The 24,456-nt window shown below is 41.8% G+C and overlaps 1 pseudogene; it reads right to left on the bottom strand.

Moving 5' to 3' along the window:
• Positions 1 to 704: 704 nt before the first annotated feature.
• On the bottom strand, positions 705 to 21,317 carry LOC129728621 (putative nuclease HARBI1; annotated as a pseudogene).
• Positions 21,318 to 24,456: the final 3,139 nt, after the last annotated feature.

Raw genomic sequence — 24,456 nt, forward strand, 5'->3', positions numbered from 1 at the left:
GGTAAACTTAACGGACGCATTAAGGGAAGTCGGGCAAGGTAGTTCAGTCCGGAAGGCAGCGAAAATGTACGGGATTCCTGCCAGTACTTTGCGGGATGCAAAGCATAAAAAATACGCTAAGTCTGGCTCAGACGCGAATACCAAACTTTCTAAAATAGAAGAATTAATTAAATATACCGCGAGTATTTCGTTGAAGTAGGTCCATTAAATAAGTTCAAAACCAAAAAGGCTTTATGGCAAGAAATGAGACGACAAACGAACTTCCAGGAGGCATAAAAGATTGGTCGATAACAATCGGAAAAGTGGAGCTTCCCGAATGAACTCTAAATTTGCAGATGAGTTTAGGGAAATAGCTGCAATGGACGATTCCTTGGAGCCGGAGGTAACAATGGACACAACATCCATACAAATGAAGAACAGCCCAAAACAATCGCGAAAAACGAGTCCAGACCCCGGAACAAAACCCGGCCAGTCTAATATCGCAGTGCAGCGCGCAATGCTGGAAGCCTACGAGGAAAACCAACGAGCGAAAGAAAAACGGCACAGGGAACGAATGGAGAGGATCGATGCAATTACCACGGTGTTAAATAAAATAGCAGACAAACTATAGGTAAAAATATTAACATACAACATTGTTTTTTTATTAAAATATCGTTTTTTGGTTTCAGATCTTTGCTTCGTTTGGAATCGTCTGTTGTTGTCACATTTGTTGTATAATTTTATAAATACACAAGCATATGCATACACACACTCCGACGCACACACACACGCATACACAAACCACACATACACACACATACCCATTCACATACATACATACAGACGTAAGCAAAGTTGTTAAATAATTATATAAAGCTATCGGTTAAAGAATCGCATTTTATTTCACCAAGCCTGCGAAGAACATCGTTTCGGCGATTTTCACTGCTTGCAGTTCCTGTGCACTGTTGGGTTGGCTCACCATTGTCTAAAATTGTAGAAAGAATATACATCACAAGGTTGTAAGTTTTAATGATAGGATCAAACTGATCGATTTACATATATTTGTCAACAAGGTTGCATGTTAAATTTTAGGGTGTCAATTTCATTCAATTGACCGCGTGTCGATAGCTCGCTCTACAAGTACAATTTTGAGAAACGATTCATGACAAACTTGCAGTGCTACTTAGAGATTACAAGTTTGTCATCGTTTCTCAAAATTGTACTTGTGAAGTGAGCTATCGGCACGCGACGAAAAAGCACCCCAAAATTGAATATGCAACCTTGTTTGGCAAAGTAAAAAACTGTGGCAAGTTTAATGCTAAGTACATTTAGAATTTTCTACTTGATTGCGTTAAGCGCTAGAAGCTCTACGTCATACATAAGTATCCAAGTCAGAAAACCTTCAAAAGACATTGTTGTTTAACGAGATAGTACAAAAACATGTTGATTTAGTACAAAAAACATGTTGATTCCAGAGTATTCCTGCTTAAAACTCGTCGGACGCAATAATAGAGTAAAAAAAACCAAACTATAATTATAGTGAAATAAAATATGTCAATAAATGTAATATAATTTGAAATAATTTGTTTGAATGAAGTGCTAATTAAAATAAAATTGAGAAAAATCCCACTGAAAAATCAACAATCTGTAAAAATATGATTAATAAAACTACTTGGGTTGGGTAAGCTACGCGATTTTCTAAGTCCTTGCACTATGTCATAGTATTTTCAGACTGTTAACCCAATCTTAATATTTAATTGCAAATTGAATTTAATTACTCACTTTCAGGTTCTTCTTCGTCATTGTCGTCAGTTTCAAGGAACTGGTCACCAAGTTCTATGCATATATTATGCAATACACAGCATGCCATTATAAATTTGCACATTTTCAAAACTGTGAAAAAATCTAACCTTACCAACTGGCGAAAACGCTGTTTGGATAATCCAAAAGAGTTTTCAATTTTTACTCTAGTTTGAGCATGCTTTAAATTATATTTTTTTTCTTCGCCGTCAGATTTCCGAAGTCTTTGTAGGGAGTGAGCAAATATTCGCGTATGGGGTATGCGGCGTCACCCAGTAAGTGGTACTGTTGGCTACAAATGTCGCGCAATTTTGAGCTGATACTAGACATTGCGAATATTCTAGCATCGTGAACTTTGCTAGGCGTTCCTAAAAATACATCCAGGAACCTCTTGTCTGCATCGCACACCGCCTGAAGTGTTATAGACAACAGATCATGTCGATTCGCGTAAGTTGATCGAATTTTTTGAACTGGCTTCCGTATGTAAACATAGCATCCATCGATGCAACCGAGGACGTCAGGGAAATTCGCAATCTTCAAAATATTGTGTTTATATTAAATAATGAAAATTTGCTCAATTAAATACCGATTGAAATTTTGCTGCTATTTGTTTTTTGCCATCGTCGGTTGATGGAAAACAGATAAACTCCTTGGCGATTTCGTGAAAAAAATTCAAAACGTTTTCAAGGTGTTTGTAAAATGTTGACGCCGAGAAGTAGAACAAATTACACGATAAGAGTTTTTATTAGCAGCGAACCTGTAAATAACAATCCAAAGTTCAAAATAAAGTTTTATTTCGATAACTCGAGAAAAATATTAATCGTTATGTGCTCGAAAAATCACAAGAAGGTTGTATGCAAAGCCACGACCGCAAGGTTGAAGTAGAATACTTTTACTAGAAAGATAACCTGGCTGCTTGCGTGTCAGTCATTTTTTCTAGTAAATAAACGTTGACCGTTCATTGGCAGTATTGTAATTTCTTTTTGTCTGATATTTTGAATGAAGTTCATTGGATATTTATAAATTTTGTGCAAATGAGAAGTTGAAGTGCTGCCGAATTGTAATATGCACATTTAATACGACATCATTAAACGGGAACGGAACAAAGGCTACGGTTATGCAGAACGCGAATGCCGGCGCGATGCGATTCACCTTACCGTGGTGAAATGTACAGCTCTTTTTAAAGCGAAGTAGAGCTATACATTTCAACAGATTTCGTCTTGCCGAATCGCATCGCGCCGTTATTTGCGTTCTGCATGACCGTAGCCAAACACTAAGCAACGCAAACACGTAATAATAGTCATAGTATGCATGTAGATAAAGATAATTAACTTTGGATTATCAGAGGTCGAATTTTGTGTTTTGACAAGGCTTAAGAGTTTTCAATAGTACAATAGTTCGAATGTTAAAATTTCAATTTCATGCATTTGGTAGGAATCGATCGATTGCTGCAAAAACGAAGGAAATCCATCGAAAAGTAACTGATTTATTAGCATTTGAAATTTTTCTCACTTTTTTCAGTTATAGATTTTCATTTAACATCCCTATGTAGCCGAACTTCCTGAGAGAAGTATTCTAATTCAAAATTAAATCTTCATTAATTCATTTGTTGTCCTTATAAGGACAATTGTTCAATTTATCATAGGATGTAGTGTTTATCTTACATCTCTGAGTTACCTTGATAGTGAGGACTAAGGCGCACGGTCAACACAATGAGAAAGGTGTTTTCACATTGAAAACTAGACACGGCTTTACTGGAGGAAGTGTTGGCAAATGCATCTACCGCTAATACCACCGCTATCATACGGAAGCGCGTCGTTTCATGTGGGGAATATCAACAACGAAAAATGACGCGCGTCTAAGCATAACCCGAACTGTTTCGCCGTGCTGCTCCCATTTACCTTTACATCGGCCTCAAGGAAGTACCGGCTGCATCTGCATCTACCGCCGAGGCTGTCACTATACTGCTATTGGTACCAAAAGCTATTAACTCTTAAAATAAGTGTGTTATTTGTTCTCAAAAGAACAATTGTTCACTTCAAAATCGGATTTACGCAATCGCATCTCTGTAATATTACCGACAATAATATACTTCTGAACAAACTGATACAACTTTCCCATTAGGCCTCTGCCATAATAGACGCGAAAAGCGACGCGAACCGATTCGCTCAGCTGTAGGTTAATGTACAGCCATCAGTAGAGCTGTACATCAACCTACGGCCGAGCGAATCGGTTCGCGCCGCTTTTCGCGTCTACTATGGCAGAGGCCTTAGAGAAAGTTGCTGGCTGATGTATTCACTTCATGCAAGCCTGCTGCTGATGCTTCCCGCTACCACACTGAAACAGCATTTTAGTGAAGGGAGTGTCGTTGCATCAGCTGACCCTGCTACTATCGATGCTGATATACCCGCTGCAACAGCTACGCTATCCGTAGCCATGCCACAGTTGTGGCCGCCATTGGTATCCGCTGTACCTGCATCTGCTGGCCCTGCTGCTATCGATGGTGAGATCCGATGAAACTGCTACGCTTATCCGCAGCCATGGCACAGTTGTGGCCGCTATCCGCTATCGATGGTACCCACTGCTCGCTCCCGCTGCTGCTAAGGGAGGACTGCTGTCGTCGCTGTTCGGAACTACTATGAGCGGCTTCGACTAAAACAGGCTCTTAAATAGGGATGAAAATAGGAATGAATTATTTTACGTACGTGGTGGAATGATATAACTTGAAAAATATGTGTGACTTCATTCTGGTTCATAGCGATCATTTGATAAGCTCCACCTCTTTTTTCAGTTTCTAAAGTTTTTCCTCAGTTTCGTAGCACGGATGCACAAAAATGATTTCTTGTGAACATTCTGTCGAGCCGGACCGATAGCACTATCATTGAAGCAACAAAATAACATGTTCTGTGTCGTGTTGTGCAGCTTGGTTGAAGAAAATGTTCCCGTCCCCATGTCGCATGTAAGCAGATTATTGCGTTCAGTAGACAGTAGATAGTGTAGCCAGCGAATAAACACCGATGGTGCTCTCACACACGCAACGGTTTTAACCCGTATCTTATTGCGGTTTGTAACATCAAGCGATTTCGTTTGCTCGCTGTTGCGTGTTGCATCATGTGCAACTTGGCAGCTGGGAGACGACGAAATTCTGTTTATGCTGATTGATTGAATCGACCTCATATTAGCTCTGCATAGTCGAACTTACTGCTTTTGTGAATGCGTACCAACAGGGCAGTTTATTATTCAATGTCGGTTATGCTGATCGCAGCCTTTACTAGGGTTTACTAAATAAAGTGAAAATTAGACAACTACAACAGAATTTGATTGCATCCCGCACAGAATGTCTACTTGTGTTGATGCCAGAAAATTATTAGTTTTATTTGCCAATTATTTTTTTATTTGCCTTGAAAAAAGCATGTTGCGGTTCAAAATCGGTTGCTAATTACAACCTTTGAGCTGCCCTAACATTGGGGGAATTAAGATACACGGACAACATGCACTGTGGAAGCTATTTCACATTCAGTAAATTAGACGGGTGCGACAAATTTAAATTGTTAGGATGAAACACAGAATGCTTGCTTGCGTTGAAAAAATTATTAACTTTCAATGACTTGTTTATTTGCCTTCAAAAAGGCATTTTGATTTCCAAAATTGGATTTCCTGATGGCAATCTTCATGCTGCCCCAACACGGGGGGGAATAATGGCTGTCTGGCGACACACGCTGAGAAGAACCGCGCTGCTCCTGAGACGTGGTGACCAACCACAGGGCTAGTGCTGCTGCTAAGGAAGGACGACTGCTGTTGTCGCTGTACACACGCTGAGAAAAACCGCGCTGCTCCTGAGACGTGGTGACCAACCAGAGGGCTAGTGCTGCTGCCAAGGAAGGACGACTTGTCGCTGTCTAGAACTATTATGAGCGGCTCCGGCTGAAACAGACTCTTATATAGGGATGGAAATAGCAATGAATTATTTTTCGTAGGTGGTGGAATGACATAACTTGAAAAATATGTGTGACTTTATTCCGGCTCAGAGCGATCATTTGATAAGCTCCACCTCTTTCTTCAGTTTCTAAAGTTTTTCCGAACATTTGACGACCAGGGAATATCCACATTGTTCAACCGAATCTTTGTTGTCGGCACCAAACGTTGACTATTCCGATGTGGGAAGACTATGGTCTGAGTTTTTGCTGCATTCACACAAATTTTCCATGAGGTGAGGTAATTCACGAAGACGTTAAGCCCAGTTTGCAGCTTTTTAACTATTTGGTTGATCTGTCTGCCCTCGTACATAATGGCGGTATCATCAGCAAACAGCGACAGGATGCCTCCATTGGGTAGTTCAGGAATATCTGATGTGAATAAGTTGTACAGAACAGGACCAAGGATGCTGCCCTGTGGAACACCAGCTCCTACGTCGTATGGGTCAGACAGGCCACCCAGCACACAGACCTGAGATTTGCGCAGCGTAAGATAGTTTTGCACAATCTTCACTAGATAAACGGGATAGTTGTAGCGCTGTAGCTTGTAGATAAGCCCGTCGTGCCACACGTTGTCGAATGCTTTTTCTATGTCCAGGCAGGCCATGGCAGTTGTTTTAGATAGCTCCTTGTTCCGATTGATGAGTTTTGTTACTCTCTGCAGTTGATATGTTGTTGAATGGCCTCTGCTAAAACCGAACTGTTCGTCCAGGAATATGTTGTTCACTTCTGCGTGGCACAGAATACGGCTGTAGATGCATCGTTCGAATACCTTGCTGAGGGCAGAAAGCAGACTGATGGGACGGTAGCTTTTGGGGCATGTGGGATCCTTTCCTGGTTTCAAAATGGGAATCACTTTCGCCAGTTTCCACTTTGTTGGAAAGTACGCTAATTCAAGGCATCGGTTGAACACTTTTTCCACCACAGACAAGGCTGTTGGTCCAAGGTTTTTGAGCACAAGATAAACACTCCGTCAAATCCGGGAGCCTTCATGTTCCGAGAGAATTTAATGTTGTTTTGTACCTCGTCCACTGTTATCCGCTGATCAGGTGGTAAGATATTCGGTGTGCGGGCCAGAATTACTATCGATTCACTGACAGCTGGTTCGATTCCACTCACAATATCACGACCAAGATTGTGGGAAGCGGCAAAATGCTGAGAGATAGCACAAGCCTTTTCGCGGGAAGTTAGCAAAGTTTCACTATTCACTATTAATGGCGGAATGGGTTTTGGTTTGTTCTTCAACACTTTAGCCTGACGCCAAAATGGCCGTGAGCAGTTGGGCAAATTACGTAATTCGGTTGCAAACTGTCTGTTTTTCACTTTCTCCAGACGTTCTTGAACGATTTTTGTCAGCTGTCTAGCGTAGAATCGGTGCCTAGGGTTGCGGGTACGTTGATATTGCCTTCTCAGCGAGTTTCGCAAGGATATTATGCGCTTGGTGTTATCGTCGATTTGCGCAAACTTACATGTCACTGGAACAGATGGGATGTAGCGGCACTCTGCTTCCTGGATGACGTCTATCATGGACTGTAGAGTACGATCGATGTCTCCAGTGCTGTTCAAAGTGATGTCCGCATCAAGATGGTTTTCAACATACCGCTGCAGCTGAACCCAAATTGCACGATGGTAATTTCTTCTTTGTTGAACTTGACGCCGCTCTACGTTAGCACCAATCTCAGCGATGACCGGAAGATGATCCGAGGAGAGCTCTGTTATGGTTTTCGGAATCGAAAATCGATCGGTGATGTTGGTCAGAAAAATGTCAAGCTTAGAGCCTACACCACCAGGAGAGATGTAAGTTGGCAATTCCGGATGAGCGGGATAGTAATATCCAGCTTCGGAATCTTCTACGATGATGTTACCATTTAAGTTGCACCTGGAGTCACCCCAAGCGGAGTGGCGAGCATTGAGATCACCTGTGATGACGAAATTGCTTCCTCTTCTAGACAGCTTTTGGATGTCGTTCTTCAATTTCATCGTGGTTCCATTTGCCCGACGAGACTGCTTCGGACAATAGACCGCAATAAATGTGAGTGGTCCATCAGTGGTGGTAATTTCGATTCCTACAGCTTCGACAAAGGTTGTGTTGAAACTCGGTAGTGATTTGTATGGTAGTCCTCTCCTTATGGCGATTGCAACCCCGCCCCCAGCTGAGGTTGTGCGGTCCAGTCTGACTACCGAGTGTTCCGGCAGGCAGAAGTTTATGTTCGGCTTCAAATGTGTTTCGGTTATTGCAGCGACATCGATGTGGTGTGTGTTCAGAAAATGTAGAAGTTCTAACTTCTTGTTGGCCACAGAGCGGGCATTCCAGTTAAGGATTCGAAAGAATGGATCCATGACGGTAGTAAAAAGTCATCATGACCGCAATCTGTTCCTGGTTGGTGCGACAAGCCTTTGTTTGCTGATCAAGTTTAAGAAACAGCGTAGCTAGCTGTTCCATCGAGTACAAATTGCTACTTGCTGGGGGCATGCTGGCAGCCTGTGCATAACTCAAAAATCCGGGGGGGTCCCGGCTAGGAACACCACCAGTTGGAGGAGGTGGAAACGGCAACGTACTTGAAGTCGCTGGCGGGGTTGGTGTAACGCTAGGTTGTACACTTTTTCTATTCGACGGTCGCTGGCGATTGGCAATTTCACTTCGAATTTTGATAAATTCTGCTCGTTTTGGACAGAAACGGCTGTTCGTAGCATGCTCTTTGTCACAGTTGAGACACTTGATTTGTTCGGCTTCCTCAACAAGACAATCCACTGTTCGATGCGGACCTGCACATTTCATGCAGCGACTCTTGATGTGGCAATTCTTTGTGCCATGTCCATAGTTCAAGCAATTGGAACACTGCGTGACATCGCGATGAATCGGTTTGTATCGCTCCCATTGAACGATGATGTTGAATAGGGCGGTGATTGTTTTCACTGTGCTCAGTGTAGTTGAGCCCCTGGTCAGGTGGATCAGGTATAACTGATCACGATACTTGATGGCTTTGTTGTGTCTTATCATTTTGTATACTGCTTCCACTTCTAGGCCGCAAGCGACAAGCTCCGTTTTTAACTCGTCCAGTTCCAATTCCGGTAAACCACGCAGTACAACTTTGAATGGTTTTGTAGCTGCAATATCGTGAGTAAAATACTCCGCTTTTGTTTGCTTCAGGTAAGCCTCTACTGCCTTGTAATGTGGGGTGGATGGAACGACGATTTTGTAGCCGTCCGTGCATAGCCTCAGGGTAGCTATCAGCCCTTTGCTGATAAGTTCATTGAAGTGTTGCCTTAGTCCAGGCGGGAAACCTTTTACGTAGAAAGGCAGCATTTTCTCATTCTTTTCCGTTTTCTCGGTAATTTGGTCAGCCAGCGATGCAAACTTGTTAGCAGCTAGTATCTTCTTGGCGATTCCATCATCCTTTTCAGCAGGGTCACGAGGACGCCTATTGTTTTGCTCCTTACTGGAACCCGTTTTTCCCATTTCGTTGGGACACGACAACGTACTGTTGTATAACCAATGCGATACACGCAAAAGTTGAAGTCTTGTACAATCATTGTGTCTTCCCGATTCACACAAATGTCGCACACAAATCGCACAATAAATGTGTGAAACGCATAACGCAACAGTTGTACTGCGAATACATTGACATAGAATGAAATCAGAATATGTATCATATACCGACACTTTATTTCTCACGTCGAGTGTATTAGTGACTGCTACTCATGGAGCAGGGCAAGCAGCAAACAACAACTTGTGAACTCACTAGATTGAAATAGCTATAATACTCGATCGATTTATCTCGATGGATTTGGTCATTAAAAAGTACCATTGAATGATTTGCAAAAAAAAAAACGAAACAAAATTCTGTTCACAACATTTTGTAATCAACGCTAGCTTCACCGCAAAACTAGCAAAACCCTCCATTCCACAAAGCCACAAAAGCGTTGCTTATTTTTTCATGGCAACACTTGTAAATTTTGAATAATTATTATTTGTCATTCTTCTCTTTCGGTTCAGATAACGACGCACAAGGCGATATTTCGTTGCTTCACGAAATGAGCGAGACACCCGTCCTGTACATACTTGATACCAGTGTTGTTAGTCTCACTCATACTGTCGGTGCGTGCTTGCTGCTATTCAGAGGAATGCATGAAGAAGAAAAAGTATCTCGAAAGCGTGTGTGCAAAAGACTTGAAAAGCGTAGCATATGTCTCGTCCTCAAGCAGAAAGGAGGAGAATGGTTTTGCTTCTCGCTCGCTTTGCAATGCTGCTTGATACCAGTTGAAACTGTTTAGGTGTAGTAGTTTGGAGCTGCCAAATACATTGGAGAAACGCTAGAGCATTAATTGCGTTATGCCCAACACGCAATCATTGTACTGGTTCCGAATTACATCAACAATTGCGCTAAAAACGCACAATTTTGTCCTGGTTTCGCACCATCCAACTTTTGCGTGTAGGTAAAATAAACGAATGCGATAGGTAAACTAAAACTTTCAGTTGTAACAAACACGTCTGTACACACCAAGCGTGAGACGAAGAATGATCATGAGCGGCTCCGGCTGAAACAGGCTCTTATATAGGCCAAATAGCATGTTTTCAATTGCAAGGTATAAGATCCTGTCGACCGTGCTTGGGAAGCAAGCATATAACGACCAATCAGAGGTCGAATTTTTCGTTTTGACAAGGCTTGACTATTTTCAATAGTACAATAGTGTGAATAATAAAATTACAATTATCTAATATTGGGAAGATTCTTAGAAGATTTTCCAATCTATTGCTGCAAGAACGAAGGAAATCCATCGAATACCAACCGATTTATTAGCATTTGAAATTGGACATATTTTTCACTTTTTTCGGTTTTAGATTTTCATTTCACATCCCTATGTAGCCGAACTTCCTGAGAGAAGTATTCTACTTCAAAAAAAAAAAACACCCTTACGTGTCCTACGGGGTACCCAGGTACCACGAAATCAAAATTCTTTAAACTTTCGCAATTTTTATCCGATTTCGATATTTTAGTACCAAGTGGAACCAGTTTCGTCTCAATGGAATCTGTTCCGGAAAGACCATATTGAGGACTTCCACCAATCCTCTCAAAACCATCAAAATGACCTATGGAAGAGATTTTATGAGCTTTGATCCAATAATTGTAAGATACTGTTCAAATATTTATAAGACCACTGACGTTGACGCTGACTCGAAATTATGTAAGTTACTGAATCTTTTGGTACTAAAATTATCGAAATCAAATGAAAATTGCGAAAGTTACAAAGATTTTAACTTGCGGGTATCCGGGTACCCCGTCGAGCACATAAGGATTAAATCGTTTTAGTTTTGGTAGCAAGAGAGTTTATCTATTTGGAAGGCATTGACTACCTGAAAAAAACCTGAATTTACTGGGGCGACAATATTTATTTTACACATCGGATGCGCTATACAGCGCACTACTTCCAACGTTAGGGCCTAAATACACGCCCGGCGTAAGAACGCCTTCCTCGCGAAATTTGTCAGTACCTTTTTGAAACTTTCCATAGTAACTTCCAGCATCTAAAAGCCTAGAAGGCAAATTGAAAGGCGCTGGTTGGAAGGCGTCCCAGCGGAAGGCACGTTTAGGCCTTTAAATTTGCATGTAGAAGGCGTCATTACGCCGTGTGTGTATTTAGGCCTTAAAGGCAATGTATTACATACCGTGCAACACCCCAATTTCCTGCGGCTCTCAATACCGTTGTCTTCATAAAGACTTAAATTAAAAATACTTTTTAAAAATATACTTTAATAATTATTTCATACTCACCACAAGAATGCTAACATCAGTTTCCTGGCATCAATAGTCTTCCGCCCCCGGTTCATATTTTTGCGGTAATAATCCGACCTTCTATAGCGCTCAATCAGATAATTTGCGGTATTTCACGTTAGTCTGAAATTTTTCCTGAACTATACAATATTCAAAAAAAACCTAAATTAATCCACCTATCGGTCGGACCCAGCCTTTCTCATTCAAACTTATTATTTGTAAAAATAGATTCACATGAACGCTTCAATCCAATAAATGTGTATTCACTTTTTGGGTTCTAAAATAATGATGTATAAGTATAAAATATGAAATTTGACGTAATGTAAATGCTCAATAAATAGCGTAATATAAGTAATTAGCGATACCGGGAACATTCAAATGGTACGATAGCACATTTAAATTATATTGTGGCCACATATTTTGATCAAAGCAGATATAGTTTTAAATAGCCTTTGAATTTCTTTTCTTTCCATAACTTTTGAACCACATATCAAACTGTTATGAAGTTTGTTATTTGTAAGTTTGAGAGATGACTCGTTCGTATGACACTAGTAATGTTCAAATAAGTCTTGTAATCATTGAGATAATAGAATTTCGTTGTTTAATTAACAATTTAATACATAACGGTTGCTTAGTTTGATTATAATCAAATGAAATGGGAACGTATAGGGCAGCCAAACTTTGAAACCACGTGTTAAATCATAATTCATCAGTTAACCCTTAACTAGCCTGTTCATCTGATAATACAATTGATCAAATCGGTTGTGTACCTTCTGAAATAATGAAGTTTCGTGATTTTCACAATTCGGTACATTATAGACGAAGTTACAGCTCGATTACAGTAAAATTCAATAGGGTATTATGAGTCAGCTAGACCTTTCATTCGACACTTATTTCGTGAAAATCGGTTCAGCCATCTTTGAGAAAAGTGAGTGAGTTTATGTATTCTTCGGAATATGTTTCTTTTCATAGCTAGATTTCACATTTTTAAACATAACAGGCAAAGTAATAGTCCGATTGCGAAAAAATCAATAGGGTCTTTTGGGATAACTAGACCTTTCATATGACACTGATTTTGTGGAAATCGTTCCAGCCATCTCTGAGAAATATGAGTGAAATTAAACAGTCTTCAGAAGACGTTTCTTTTCATAACTTTTGAACCACATGTTCAATCTATATAAAACTCAAAAGTTGAGGGTTTTTAAAATAGCCCGTTCATTTGATACCAATTTTATTGAAATCGGTTGTGTGGTTCATGAGATATTGATGTTTCGTGATTTTAACATTTTTAAACAAAACCTCTAAAATAAAAATCCAATTACAATGGCAACTATCATTCATCCCGCGTCGAACACTCGACAGAAACGGATGTGCAAAGTGGTCGTTCTATTAAAATCCGGTCCGTGTGTACGAATAGCCAAACAAAAGAGTGTATTATTCGCGCTAAAGGCCAACTAGATTGTGAGTTGTGTCGCTACGTTCTGTACCCGGCTCGCAACTTTGGCTGTATTGGTGCAAAATACCAGCTGCAGTTTTGATCTGTGCACAGTGAATAGATCTTTCTAATTCAAGGCCATCACTTGACAGTCGAGTCGTGTCGCTGTGCTGAGTGATCTCACACCCGGCTCACTGCTGGTGGCTGTATTGATGCTGCTGTACTGGTGCTGCTGGCAGCTTTGGGTGCAGCTTCGAACGATCGGACAACCACTGCTGGAAGGAAGAAGTAAATAGGTACGTGTTCTTGTCGGCGCTAGTGCGCTACATTTAGCGCGATGGATATAGATCCCTCGCCTCCCGTGCCGCCATCCCCGAACCCCCCTGACCCTGACCCTTCTGTTACCCCCTCCCCTGTTCATTCTCCAGTCCCCCCTCGCCCCAGTCTTTACCCGGACGGATCTCAACAGGGCAGCTATACTGTTTATTTTCGTCCAAAGGCAGGAGTGAATTCAAAGCGATTAAACATACTGCAAACTTCTAAAGACCTGACGAAGGGGTACAAGGCCGTGACCGAAATTTCCAAGGTCCGACCTAACAAGCTCCGTGTCGTGGTCAGTGATCTGGCACAGGCCAATGCTATCGCTTGCTCTGAGCTCTTCACACGCGAGTATCGCGTTTACATACCCGCACGAGACGTGGAGATCGACGGTGTCATAACCGATTCGAGTCTGTCTGTCGAGTGTATCCTAAAAAGCGCAACCGGTTGCTTCAAAAATACAGAAACACAGGCGAAGATTTTGGATTGTAAGCAATTGCGGTCCATGTCTCTCGTCGGCGGTATAAAAGTTTACACTCCGTCAGACTCGTTTCGCGTTACGTTTGCCGGATCTGCACTCCCTGAAAAGTACGAACAAACCAAACAGTGCTGCGGAAAAACCGAAGCAAACTCCTCCTGGGCTTGCAAATTTAAAGTCCCAGAAGGAGTTTCCAGCACTGCCAGCAACATCTAAAACCCCAGTTGTTCCTTTTGCACATCCAGTTGATGAAACAAACTCTGGATTAGTGGAATTTTCTGACATTGTGGACTGGATTTTTGAAAATTTCAATGTACTCGATCCAATTAAAATTTTTCTTACAGCATTCCTCCCAACAGTTAGATCATTTTTGAAGCAGTTGACTGCCCAATGGCCCCTCCTTGCAGCGATTGTATCCTTCGATGCCTAATTCAACTGCGTATATGAAGGATTCTATCTCTGTCTTACAGTGGAATTGTAGAAGTATTTTACCAAAAATTGATTCGTTTAAAGTTTTGATAAAAAAAAAACAAATGCGATGCATTTTCCCTTTGTGAAACATGGCTTACTTCAAATATTGATCTCAACTTCCATGATTTTAATATTATTCGCCTTGATCGAGACACCCCATATGAGTACTTTTAGGGATTAAAAAGTGCTATTCAATGACAATACAAGGTAAAGAGCTTCGTATTGCCTCAATATATATTCCTCCCAGAGCACAGGTTGGGCAACGGCTGCTCTTTGATTTAATAGAACTTCTTCCCTCGCCACGTTTGATTTTGGGAGACTTCAACTCTCATGGTGTGGCTTGGGGTTCCCCTTACAATGATAACCGCTCCTCTTTAATCTATAACCTTTGCGATGACTTCGACATGACTATTTTAAACAACGGTGAAATGACACGTATCCCGAAACTTCCAGCGCGCCCAAGCGCTTTGGATCTATCCTTATGTTCGACGTCGCTACGGTTGGATTGCACATGAAAGGTAATCCTCGATCCTCACGGTAGCGACCATCTGCCTATTCTTATTTCAATTACAAACGGGTCAACTCGCATGCGACCAATTGACATTCCGTATGACCTCACACGGAATGTCGATTGGAAGTTATACGAGGAAATGATTTCAAAAGCGGTCGAGTCGATTCAACATCATCCACCACTTGAAGAATACAACCTCCTCGCGGGCTTGATTCTCGACGCCGCGTTGCAAGCCCAAACGAAGAAATATCCCGGCGTAACGATCAAAGAACGGCCTCCCACTCCGTGGTGGGACCAAGAGTGCTCCGATGTCTACACGCAAAGATCCGACGCGTTTTTGGCCTTCCAGAAGGGAGGTATACCTGGCGACTATTTACGGTATTCGGAGCTTGATACCAAGCTTTAAAGTTTGGTTAAAGCAAAGAAACGCGGATATTGGCGTCGGTTCGTGAACGAGACGTCGAGGGAGACATCGATGAGCACTCTTTGGAACACAGCCCGAAGAATGCGGAATCGCGTAACGGTCAACGAAAGCGAGGAGGCTTCACGTCGGTGGATATTTGATTTTGCCAGGAAAGTATGTCCGGACTCTGTTCCTGAGCAAAACATTGTTCGCGATGCGTCTCCGGGCCACGACGCGATAGAATCACCTTTTACGATGGCAGAATTTTCAGTTGCCCTCCTGTCCTGTAACAATAACGCGCCTGGGTTAGATAGAATCAAATTCAACTTGTTGAAGAATCTACCCGGCAATGCCAAGAGGCGCTTGTTGAACTTGTTCAATAAGTTCCTGGAGCAAAACATTGTACCGCAGGATTGGAGGCAAGTGAAGGTGATCGCCATCCAAAAACCAGGGAAACCAGCTTCTGATCACAATTCTTATAGGCCGATTGCAATGCTATCCTGTATCCGGAAATTGATGGAAAAAATGATACTCCGTCGTTAAGACCATTGGGTCGAATCAAATGGTCTACTATCAGATACTCAATTTGGCTTCCGCCGTGCCAAAGGGACGAATGATTGTCTTGCGTTGCTTTCAACAGATATTCAGCTGGCGTATGCTCGCAAAGAACAAATGGCGTCTGCGTTCTTGGACATTAAGGAGGCTTTTGATTCCGTTTCTATTGACATTCTTTCGGGTAAGCTTCACCGACAAGCATTTTCTCCAATTTTGAACAATTTTTTGCACAATTTGTTGTCCGAAAAGCACATGCATTTTACGCACGGCGATTTGGCAACTTTTCGCATTAGCTACATGGGTCTTCCCCAGGGCTCATGTTTAAGCCCCCTTCTTTACAACTTTTATGTAAATGACATCGACGAATGTCTGGCAAATTCATGCACGATAAGACAACTTGCAGACGACAGTGTAATCTCTGTTACAGGAGCCAAAGCTGCCGATTTGCAAGGACCATTGCAAGATACCTTGGACAATTTGTCTGCTTGGGCTTTACAGCTAGGTATCGAATTCTCTCCGGAGAAGACTGAGATAGTAGTTTTTTCTAGGAAGCATGAACCTGCTCAGCTTCAAACACAATTAATGAGTAAAACGATTTCTCAGGTTTTGGTACACAAATATCTTGGTGTCTGGTTCGACTCTAAAGGCACCTGGGGTTGTCACGTGAGGTATCTGATGAAAAAATGTCAACAAAGAGTGAATTTTCTTCGTACAATAACCGGACAATGGTGGGGAGCCCACCCAGGAGACCTTATAAGGCTTTACCAAACAACGATACTGTCTGTTATTGAGTACGGGTGTTTCTGCTTCCGCTCCGCAGCAAACACACATTTGATCAAACTGGAGCGAATACAATATCGTTGTTTGCGTATCGCCTTGGGTTGCATGCAATCGACCCATACGATGAGTTTGGAGATCTTAGCTGGAGTACTACCATTGAAAAACCGCTTCTGGAGCCTGTCTTCTCGTATTCTAATCAAATGTGAGGTCTTGAACCGTCCAGTGATTGAAAATTTTGAAAGGTTAATCGAACTTAACTCTCAAACCCGTTTTATGACATAGTATTTCAATCACATGTCCCAAAATACTAACCCTTCTTCGAATATTCCAAATCGTGTCGACTTATCAAATACTTCTGATTCTACTGTGTTTTTCGATACATCCATGATAGAAGAAACTCGTGGAATCCCGGATCATTTACGCGTGCAGCAGATCCCTAAAATTTTTTCCAATAAATATCGAAACATCAACTGCGACAATATGTACTACACTGACGGATCACTCCTTGATGGGTCCACTGGCTTCGGTATCTTCAATAACAATTCAGCCGTCTCTCATAAGCTCGATAATCCTGCTTCTGTTTACGTCGCAGAATTAGCTGCAATTCAGTACACCCTAGAGATTATCGAAAAAATGCCCACGGACCATTATTTCATCTTTACGGACAGTCTCAGTTCCATTGAGGCTCTCCGATCGATGAAAGATGTTAAGCACTCTCCGTATTTCCTGGGGAAAATACGGGAACATCTGAGTGCTTTATCCGAAAAATCTACTCAGATTACCTTAGCGTGGGTCCCTTCTCACTGCTCGATACCGGGTAATGAGAAAGCGGACTCTTTGGCTAAGGTGGGCGCAACAAACGGTGATATTTATGAAAGACCAATTGCCTTTAATGAATTTTTCGCATTTGTACGTCAGAATACGATCATCAGTTGGCAAAATTCTTGGGCCAAGGGGGAACTGGGAAGGTGGTTACATTCCATAATCCCGAAGGTATCGACCAACCCGTGGTTCAAGGGGTTGGATGTAGGTCGGGATTTCATTTGCGTGATGTCCCGGCTTATGTCCAATCACTACTATAGATTTGACGCGCATCTCCGTCGTGTTGGGCTCGGGGAAAGTGGTATCTGTGCCTGTGGTGAAGGTTATCGCGACATAGAGCACGTTGTCTGGTCATGCCCTGTACACCGTGACGCCAGGTCTATATTAATAGCTTCCCTTCAGGCCGAAGGTAGGCAGCCGGCTGTTCCTGTTCGTGATGTCTTGGCGAGCCGTGACCTTTCCTACATGTCCCTTATATACGTTTTCCTGAAATCCATCCACGCCCCAGTTTAGTCCTATCCCCTTCCGCCTACATCCAACCAAACGACAAAAACACGTTAAGACCCCGGATCCGGAAACAGCAATCAGACCCGCACGATACTCTCAAGGCCCGAGGGAAACAACCCAATATGCCAGTCCGTAATATCCTGGCCCAGCAGCGGAACAAATTTAATATGCTGCTTACCTATGGCAATGAAAACCATCAAACAGCAAACCTGTGCTTTTAATGCAAAATATTCTAGCTTTAAGTTAGATTTAGTTTCAGCTCGTAGTCGGCAGCGAGGATAAAAAAATTGCTTTTAGTTATTAAGATACTTTAGAAAGTAAGCTACTAGATATAATTGGCGCCGTTAAACATTGAATTGTATTTGTGCCGTGTCAAATGAACTATAGATGAAGAAAAAAAAATGGCAACTAGAACTTTCATTTGCATATAGGTTCATTAAAATCGGTCCAGCCATCTCTGAGAAAAGTGAGTGAAAATAAAAATCTTCACATACACACAAACAGTGAGTTTGAGTAGTCTTCGGAATATGTTCCTTTTCATAGCTGGATTTCACATTTTTGAACATAACAGGCAAAGTAATAGTTCGATTGCAAAACAAATCAATTGGGTCTTATGGGGCAACTAGACCTTCCATTTGACACTGATTTTATGAAAATCGGTTCAGCCATCTCTGAGAAACATGAGTGAGATTAAACACTCTCCAGAACACGTTTCTTTAAATAACGTCTGAACCGCACGTTCAATTTTCATGAAACTCAAAAGTTAAGGGTTTTTTAAGTAGCTCGTTCATTTAAAACCAGTTTTGTTAAAATCGGTTGAGTAGTTTCGGAGATAATGATGTTTCGTGATTTTCACATTTTTGAACATAACCTCTAAACTAAAAATCCGATTGCAATTAAATTCAATAGGGTCTTATGGGGCAACTAGACCTCTCATTTGCAATTAATTTCATGAAGATCGGTCCAGCCATCTCTGAGAAAATCGAGTGAGATTGGGAGAGCGTTACACACACACATACGCACACACACACACATACAAAAAATGCTCAGCTCGTCAAACTAAGTCGATTGATATACGAGATTCGACACTTTGGAGCACTTTCATACCTTTGGTTTTTCCAGTGATTGCTTTACCTTTCTAGGAGAAAGGCAAAAAGGCAGAAAAACTGTTAGCATAATTCCTATCTTATCTACAACTTTTATGATTTTATGACAAGCGGTTTTCCAAATCCAACTTACCTCCTCATCTGTGTATTTATCGACCACCTCCGTGATGAAATTTTCCACGCGAGGAGTACGGTCACTTCCACAGTCAGCGTCAAAAATAAAAAAAATCGGACGATGATGATTCCAAAAGTTTAAAAATTTCCTCCATTTCACTAATGTTTTGACAAAATAAAACCCAACCTGATGTTTGACACGCGAAGAACGATAATCAAAGCAAACCGATTTTGACAGTTTTTTTTCATTTTGATACATACGTGCGATTGTGTTGGTGTCTTCAAAACTGCACTCTGTTTCTTTCGCGGACTGTCCGGGACAGAAAAAGGGTAGTCCGGGATAGTCCGGAAAATAAAAAAAAACGGTGATAGGACAAAGTGTAGTCCGCGGGGTAGCTACACCGCAAAAACGAAAACGACATAAGGAAAAAAATATAGAGATGGTGTGTTTGCCCCTCAATTCCACACAAATTACACAGCCACTTGATGTGAGTTTCTTTCATCCACTCAAAGTCTACTGGAATCAAGAACTAGTGCACTGGCGGATCAGTCACGCAGTCAGATCTTACCAAGAAAAGAGATTGCACCACTCCTCAAGCAAGCCATTAATAAAATGGATAAAATCGGGGAAACATAGGAATGGTTTCAGAAAGTGTGGACTCTACCCATTTGATTCGAATGCCATCCAGCTTTCCACGATGTTGAGTTGAACACCATACGCCGCATTATTGAGCCTCTTGTCCGAAGAGAGAAGCAGACAAAAGCATAGTTTTATGTTCGTTCTGGAAACACTGTTATCTTTTTCTATTTCCGCTGTTTTTTATCTGAATACATTTTCTTACAAATCAACAGACGTGTTTTTACTTATGTCCGTCATATCGATGCAAAAAAGGTTTAATTAACAAACAGGTTTTGGGCTCAGTTTCGCGTTATCGCGTATGTTTCCACGGCGTGTGAGTTGTCGGTATTAGTTCGAAGAATTTAGCTATTTTTCGTCGTGAAAGTTGCGTTTACGATACAACCTTTTTCATGGTAGCTGAAACAAGATGGCCGAAATGAGTTTAGGTGTAGAAAAGTTGAACGACTTCAACTAGCAGCTCTGGAAATTTCGACTTGAACTTGTGCTTTTGAAGGAGCGCGTAAAGGACGTAGTAGATGCTGAAAAACCGGAGAACCCAGTTGCAAATTGGCGGAATAAAGATGGTAAAGCGCGAGCTTTGATTGGTCTTTCGATAGAAGATAATCAAACATGTCACGTCATGAATGCTGAGACAGCTCATGATATGTGGCAGGCGCTGAAAGGTTACCATGCTCGTTCGTCTCTTGCAACAAAAATTCATGTTTTGCGAAAACTGCTGCGAATGAATTTATCCGAAGGGGGAAGTATGGCCGAGCATTTGACGGGTATTTCACAACTTGTGAATCGCCTAAAAAGTATGGGAGAGGAACTCAAAGAGCACTGAGTTGTTGCTATCGTTTTATCAAGTTTAAACGAGTGCTACGATGGTTGATAACAGCGTTAGAAAGCCGCCCTGAAGCAGATTTAAATTTGGAATTCGTCAAAGGAAAACTTCTGGATGAATGGCGCAGGCGGATGGAAAAATCCACTGTGGTGATTGCAAATGGCAGAAATGAAAGTGTTTTAAAGACAGCAGTAAAAAACAAGAATCCTGATAAAAGCAGAAAAGAAAAAGTTTGCTATTACTGTGGAAAAGAGGGACACTTTCGAAGAGACTGTCAAAAGCTAGAAAAAGATCGGAAGTATAAAGAAAAGCGAAACAACGAGAAAGCAAACATTGCTACTAAACCTGACGAGCAGGACGAAGTTGGTCTAACGACAAATCTACCTTATTTTATCCCTGGAAGTGTGATGTGGTTCCTTGATTCCGGTGCTACGTCGCATATGACCGGTGATGCGTCGCTTTTGGAGGATATAACGAAAGCTTATACAACTGTTGGCTTGGCAGATGGCAATAAAATCGCTGCGACAGGTGTAGGTACGTGCCGATTTCGCTTGGTAAACAAAAGCAGCACCGAGGTAGCTGTGAAGGTGGGGCAGGTGTTTCACGTCCCGAAGCTAGCAGGGAATCTACTATCCGTGAGTAAACTTACCGATGAGGGTTGCTCTGTAATATTCACCAAAACCTGATGCGAAATTTGGAAAAACGGATGTATTTTGTTTAATGCGGAGCGAAGTGGCAATTTGTACCGTTTGAATTGTACTGTTCAAAAAGCATTCGTGACGGTAGCGGCGTTTGATCATAGCCCGAATTGCGTTCACTTGTGGCATCGTCGGCTTGGCCACCGTGATTTTCAAGCAATTGAGAAGATTACCCGGGAAAATCTTGGCATTGGGTTGAACTTTAACAAATGTCAAGTAAACTCAGAATGTGAGGTATGCTGCGAAGGTAAAATAGCTCGTTGACCGTTTCCTAAGAAGCCCGAATCAGTATCAAAAGCCGTGGGAGACCTGATTCACACGGATTTGTGTGGACCTATGGAGGTTGCCACACCGCGGGGTAATCGCTACCTAATGACTATGGTAGATGATTATAGTCGTTACTGCCTTGTATACTTGTTACGGCATAAATCGGAGGCCACTGATAGAGTTATTGATTACACGAGAATGATAAATAATCAGTTTGGGAGATTACCGAAAGTTATACGTTTGGATGGAGGAGGAGAATACTCCTGCGCTACCTTGAAAAAGTTTTTTTACTGAAAACGGAATTTTGCACGAACAAACTGCGCCGTACAGCCCTCAACAGAATGGCACCGCCGAACGTACTTTACAGGAAATGATGCGATGTGTTTTATTAGAAGCTGGTTTGAGTAAACGATATTGGGGAGAAGCTGTGTCGACTGCTAATTACCTTCAAAGTTTGCTACCAACTTCTGCGATCAAAGGTGCTACGCCGTTCGAATTGTAGTGGGGCAAGAAACCAAATTATTCCAATCTTCGCGTATTCGGATCGGAAGCATACGTTCATGTACCTGCTGAGAAGAGACTTAAGCTTGACCCGAAAGCGAAGAAGTTGCTCTTCATCGGATATGCTGAAGGAAGGAAAGCCTATCGCTTTTTAGATCTCAGTACAAATCGTGTTACTATAAGTAGAGATGCAAAGTTCCTGGAGCAGGCGGACAGCACTACTGGAACATCCAAAACTGGTTCTAGCATCCCCGTGAGAGACGAAAATAAAAATATTTGGCCGCTGTGTATTCCAGATCCTGGGATGAATGAAATTCTTGAGCCGGAACTACCACCTGAAGGTGACTGTCAGAACGTTTCTAGTAGTGAACCGGATTTTGAAAGATTTGATGAAGATGAGTATCTTCGTCGCTCCGATCGTTCTAACAAAGGGATTCCACCTCGAAGACTGCTAGAAGAAATTTTCTATGTACAGTCAACGTTAGAGGAACCTCGAAGTTTGAAAGAAGCTTTGTCTGGTCCTGAGAAAAATGAATGGCTGGCTGCCATGAAGGAAGAACTTGAATCTCATAGTGTTAATGGTACATGGGAGCTCACTCAAATGCCAGAAGGCCGAAAAGCGGTGGGTTGTAAATGGATTTTTAAAATCAAACGTAATGCTTCGAATGAGATTGTGAAATATAAAGCACGTTTGGTTGCCCAAGGTTTTTCTCAGATATATGGTGAGGATTTTGAAGAAACTTTCGCTCCAGTGATTAAGCAAACAACGCTACGGGTTTTGCTAGCTATCTATTCCCAAAAGAATTTGAACCTTCGCCATTTGGACATTAAGACTGCTTACCTGTACGGTAATTTAACTGAGGAATTATACATGAGGCAACCACCGGGATTTATTGAAACAGGTCATGAGAACCTTGTGTGCAGATTACGTCATAGTATATATGGCCTTAAGCAATCGGCAAGATGCTGGAATCAACGGCTGCATAGTGTACTAGCATGTCTAGGATTCGAACAAAGTGAGACTGATCAGTGTCTCTACACCAAACTTGTTGGGAAGAAAAGAATATATCTACTTGTATACGTTGACGTCTTGCTCGTCGCATGTCAGGACTCAAAGGAAATAGATGAAATAGTTCATGCTTTGTGTAATGAGCTCGAAATAACTGATCTGGGAGAGCCTAGATACTTTCTGGGTCTAGAGATTTGTCGTGAGAAGGGAAAGTATAGCGTCTGTCTGGAAGGATATATTGATAAAACCGCTGCAAGATTTGGATTGCAATCTGCGAAAGCTGCTAAGTGCCCAATGGAAACAGGGTTTGTGTCTACGAAGGATACTAGTGCACCATTTTCCGATAACTGGCTGTGGCTGTTAGTGCGTCTATACTCGGTCGAAAAGTATGTGCGCCAACGCAAGGTGATTGGATTGCTGCAAAGAAAATTCTGCGATTCTTGAAGGCAACCAAACGAGCTAGGTTACTCTATAACAGTGACAAACAAAAGCTAGTTGGTTTCTCGGATGCTGACTGGGCTGGTGATATAACTACTCGTCGATCTACTACTAGATATGTGTTTCTCTATGCAGGAGGAGCTATTTCTTGGTGTAGTCGACTCCAGCACTGTGTAACACTTAGTTCAATGGAGTCGGAGTACGTCGCTCTTGCAGAAGCCACACAAGAAGCTTCTTGGTTGCGTAGATTGTTAGCCGATTTTGGAGAAAGTACGGATGAACCAACCTGTATAAATGAGGACAACCAGGGCTGCTTACAATTCGTACAATCAGACCGTGTCAGTCGCCGTTCTAAACATATAGAGACAAAAGAAAAGTATGTTCGTGAACTGTGTGACCAGAAAGTCATTCAGCTTGAATATTGTCCAACAGAAAACATGGTAACCGATTTGTTAACGAAGCCGCTTGGTACCGTGAAAATCAAGAAACTATCTAAACTGATGGGTTTGATTGAAGCGTCAAATGATGAGGAGGAGTGTTGAGTTGAACACCATACGCCGCTTTAGTGAGCCCCTTGTCCGAAGAGAGAAGCAGACAAAAGCATAGATTTATGTTCGTTCTGGAAACACTGTTATCTTTTTCTATTTCCGCTGTTTTTTATCTGAATACATTTTCTTACAAATCAACAGACGTGTTTTTACTTATGTCCGTCATATCGATGCAGAAACGGTTTAAATAACAAACACACGAGCGGTAATGGCGGACAGTGCACGCAGCCCATTTTGACGTTTTCTGTAGGTCGAGGAATGTTCAATCGCAGTAACGGAGTGAACAACATAAAAATTTTACAACGTAGCATAGCAACTTTAAAAAACACCTTTGTTTATTTTGATCCGCGCATGCGCACGACGAAATTTAAATAACAAAACATCCATTGTTTGTTGAAGTTTTCAGGCTACGCTACGACGTTGTTATATTTTATACTCCGTTACTGCGATTGAATATTCTCTAACCTACAGAAAACGTCAAAATGAGCTGCGTGCACTGTCCGCC

Source organism: Wyeomyia smithii, chromosome 3 (genome assembly GCF_029784165.1).
Source record: "Wyeomyia smithii strain HCP4-BCI-WySm-NY-G18 chromosome 3, ASM2978416v1, whole genome shotgun sequence".
In the NCBI taxonomy this organism is placed as follows: domain Eukaryota; kingdom Metazoa; phylum Arthropoda; class Insecta; order Diptera; family Culicidae; genus Wyeomyia; species Wyeomyia smithii.